The following is a 4,430-nucleotide window of genomic DNA, read 5'->3' as shown; positions in this document are numbered from 1 at the left end:
AAATCTCATACTGGCACACAAAATATCTTTAAATTACACTACTGGCCATTAAAATTGCTACACCAAGAAGAAATGCACATGATAAACGGGTAAGCATTGGACATATATATTATACTAGAACTGACGTGTGATTGCATTTTCACGCAATTTGGGTGCATAGATCCTGAGAAATCAGTACCCAAACCAATCACCTCTGGCCGTAATAACGGCCTTGATACGCCTAGGCATTGAGTCAAACAGAGCTTGGATGGCGTGTACAGGTACAGCTGCCCATGCAGCTGCAACCCGATACCACAGTTCATCAAGAGTAGTGAATGGCGTATTGTGACGAGCCAGTTGCTCGGCCACCATTGACCAGACGTTTTCAATTGGTGAGAGATCTGGAGAATGTGCTGGCCAGGGCAGCAGTCCAACATTTTCTGTATCCAGGACCGTACAGGAAGTGCAACATGCGGTCGTGCATTATCCTGCTAAAATGTAGGGTTTCGCAGGGATCGAATGAAGGGTAGAGCCACGGGTCGTAACACGTAATGTAACGTCCACTGTTCAAAGTGCCGTCAACGCGAACAAGAGGTGACCGAGACGTGTAACCAATGGCACCCCATACCATCACGCCGGGTGATACGCCAGTATGGCGATGACGAATACACGATTCCAATGTGCGTTCGCCGCGATGGCGCCAAACACGGACGCGACCATCATGATGCTGTAAACAGAACCTGGATTCATACGAAAAAATGACGTTTTGCCATTCGTGCACCCAGCTTCGTCGTTGAGTACACCATCGCAGGCGCTCCTGTCTTTGATGCAGCGTCAGGGGTAACCGCAGCCATGGTCTCCGAGTTGATAGTCCATGCCGCTGCAAACGTCGTCGAACTGTTCGTGCAGACGGTTGTTGTCTTGCAAACGTCCCCATCTGTTGACTCAGGGATCGACACGTGGTTGCACGATCCGTTACAGCCATGCGGATAAGATGCCTGTCATCTCGACTGCTAGTGATACGAGGCCGTTGGGATACAGCACGGCGTTCCGTATTACCTCCTGAACCTACCGATTCCATATTCTGCTAACAGTCATTGGATCTCGACCAACGCGAGCAGCAATGTCGCGATACGTTAAACCGCAATCACGATAGGCTAAAATCCGACCTTTATCAAAGTCGGAAACGTGATGGTACGCATTTCTCCTCCTTACACGAGGCATCACACAACGTTTCACCAGGCAACGCCGGTCAACTGCTGTTTGTGTCTGAGAAATCGGTTGAAAACTTTCCTCATGTCAGCACGTTGTAGGCGTCGCCACCGGCGCCAACGTTGTGTGAATGCTCTGAAAAGCTAATCATTTGCATATCACAGCATCTTCTTCCTGTCGGTTAAATTTCGCGTCTGTAGCACGTCATCTTCGTGGTGTAGCAATTTTAATGGCCAGTAGTGTATTAAACCTCTTCTGCAGTATTTTTCGACATTTTTCAGAACACTATCCGCCTCTTACTGATTTAGTTACGTGACTATTTTTTCCGAATTGTCCCGCAACTGATGTAAGACCCGAAATAAAAAGTCAAATCAAATGAGAATAAATTAATCCCCATCGATAAATGACATATGAATCGTTATCTGTGGTCACCAGTATTTAACTACATAGAATATTATTTCCTGTAATGAAAGGCATGCACACGTAGATAAGAAACCTCTATGAAAGCACTTTGCATCTGGTTGTAGACTAGATGACACACCTTGGGTCGTAAGCCGGCAAGGGAAACAGCCCCAACAGAATTCAGGGAAGGTCCGCTGGGCCACTATCATGCATGTGAGGGATCTTTCCGCGTGGTCATATAAGTCAGTGCTTTCAGGAAAGCCGTCTTGGGGCAAGACGCACTAAACGTTACTATCAGGTTGTTTCTCTAGGCCGTATGGGGGCGAACTCTCTGTGGTCTGGGGATGTGTGCCGTTTTGGCAGAGTCCTGGAAAAACTGATAGTGTAGACAGTCCTGAAGGAATACAGAATTCGCTTAAATGCATAGGCCCTAAAGATATCTGAGATAGTTGAAGGAGAATAGAAACGTTTAGGGCGCTTTTGAAGACTGTGAGACACCGCCACTGTGCTCAAGTACCGCAAGACAAAATGTTTAATGAACTGTAAAATCAGATACCATCGATTAACCTAAATAATTTAGAAGTGAAAGGAAGAAACAAGGCTGTGCTTACAGAGGTCCACACTTATTGGCAAGCACACGAATGTAGAGACAGAGAGGGAGGGCAGAACACAGTTTTATGCAACCACCTGAAATCAGAGTAAAGGAGGAAAACCAATGTCTTTTAAGACAGCTTCTCACTGATCAGCACTTATAATGTTTATCTTTCAGCCAGAAAACCGAGTCTTCCTTATCGGAAGCAGGCTGCAGAAAGTTACTCTTCAGTCAGACGTCATCTAGTGCAGACGTCTTCAACAAGATGCCACCTGGGCCAGACTTCACTTCGGCAGCAGGAGGTTCTCATCCGGTGGAGCTGGACTTACACGCAAGTTGTTGGTACAGAGTCAATGAATTATTCTCCAACCATTTTTGCCACCAATTACAGGTTATGAGTGTAGTGAGTTCCAGCTGCTACTGCGAGGTAAATTATAGGGATAGTTAAATGTAGTCTTCCCGAGCGGGGCCGGCCGCGGTGGCCGAGCGATTCTAGGCGCTTCAGTCCGGAACCGCGCGACTGCTACGGTCGCAGGTTCGAATCCTGCGGCGGGCATGGATGTGTGTGATGTCCTTAGGTTAGTTAGGTTTAAGTAGTTTCTAAGTCTAGGGGACCGATGACCTCAGATGTTAAGTCCCATAGTGCTCAGAACCATTTGAACCATTTTTTCCCGAGCGGAAGGCGTGTCGGTCCCCGGCACGAATCCGCCCGGCGGATTAGTGTCGAGGTCCGGTGTGCCAGCGAGCCTGTGGATGATTTTTAAGGCGATTTTCCATCTACTTCGGCGAATGTGGCCTGGTTCCCCTTATTCTGCCTCAGTTGCACTATATCGGCGATTGCTGTGCAAACACTGTCTCCACGAACCCTCGGTTCGGTGTGGGGCGGCGGTGGAGTGGGTGGACTGCTGTGGTCTGTTGAGGGGTTGTGAACCACTGAGGGCTACGGCGATGTGCAGCGCCTGTAATTCGTCGATAAGTTGACGGACTGCAATTACTATCTAATGTAGCCATGAAACCTCGGCAGATTCCAGCGTGTGACACTCCTGTTCGTCAGTCATACCATGGACCAATTTGACTCACTTATACGGCAGTGGGCACAAGGAGATCAAACGTCAAGGCGGCAGACATAAAAAGACCCCTCCGCACAGCGAGCTGTCCAAGATGACTGAGGTATAAACTGTCAGTATAGCTAAGTCCTCAGCACAGCCTGTCGAGTCAAGACTAAGTGTCCCGACTGCAACCCTCTCATAACAAGAGTCAAGACCAGAATCCTCTCCAGACGAAAGTCTGAATCAGAAGGCCCAATTTCTCCTCACCTCCCTTTGCATCAAACCTCAGTAAACTCCCCAAAATCACTCACTCAACTGCCCCCAAAAGGGTTTCGTACTCATCACAACACTCCACGAGCTCCATCTCTCCCCTCTAACTAATCGGCCAATCCTAATCAAAGTTACAATATTTATCTCTTTTCTGGATAAGCAGCCAATCCCTGACTCATAAATTCCCATGCAGAGAGGAGAAGACGTTGTGCTCCCCATTCGTTTCTCCCACGGCCACTTTAGGTAGCATGTTTTGAGTCTTCGCTTAACTCTAAAGCGAATAACACATTTATCACAGAGATCATTATCCGCACATTACCGCGTGTCCAACCAGCGGCCTCTGCTAAAATGAGAGAAGTGCTGTTGTGTCCCAACAGAGACCATTTCAGAGCACTCACAAATGCTGCGTTCCCTTCTAAAATTCTTTTGAAAGCTTGAGGCTTCCCAAAAACTCAGCACGCAGAGGGACAACACTAGAGAGCCTGTATAGGGAGACAGTGGCCAACCGGACGATACGGCGGCCATTTTTCTGCCAAACTGCGGGCGGCACTTTTGAGTGGCCAGTAGTGGAGTAGTGGAGTACACACTCACCGAATCAAAAGCACAAGACAATATGGCGAAATCATTCGTTAAATGCCTTTCTTTACAGCTATAATATATTCATAGTACCCTACTACCTACAGCACAGGAAAATTTGATACAGTGGCTGTAAAAATTATTCGTTACTTGCATTTATCTCCTTTAAAGTTCGTCTACTAGACATTTGCAATTAAAGTAACGTAAATAAAAAAATATAGTGTAATGCATTTGTTTTGTAACGGAAGTGCATAACGCTAAAGATTTAACGTACATGTATTACGTCAGATGAATGAAAGTCGTAAGCAGTTGTTAACTTGTGACATGCAAAAAGTGTGAGACGTATTAGT

This window comes from Schistocerca serialis, chromosome 1, assembly GCF_023864345.2.
Source record: "Schistocerca serialis cubense isolate TAMUIC-IGC-003099 chromosome 1, iqSchSeri2.2, whole genome shotgun sequence".
NCBI classification, from domain to species: Eukaryota; Metazoa; Arthropoda; class Insecta; order Orthoptera; family Acrididae; genus Schistocerca; species Schistocerca serialis.
Note: the sequence above shows the minus strand (reverse complement) of the source record.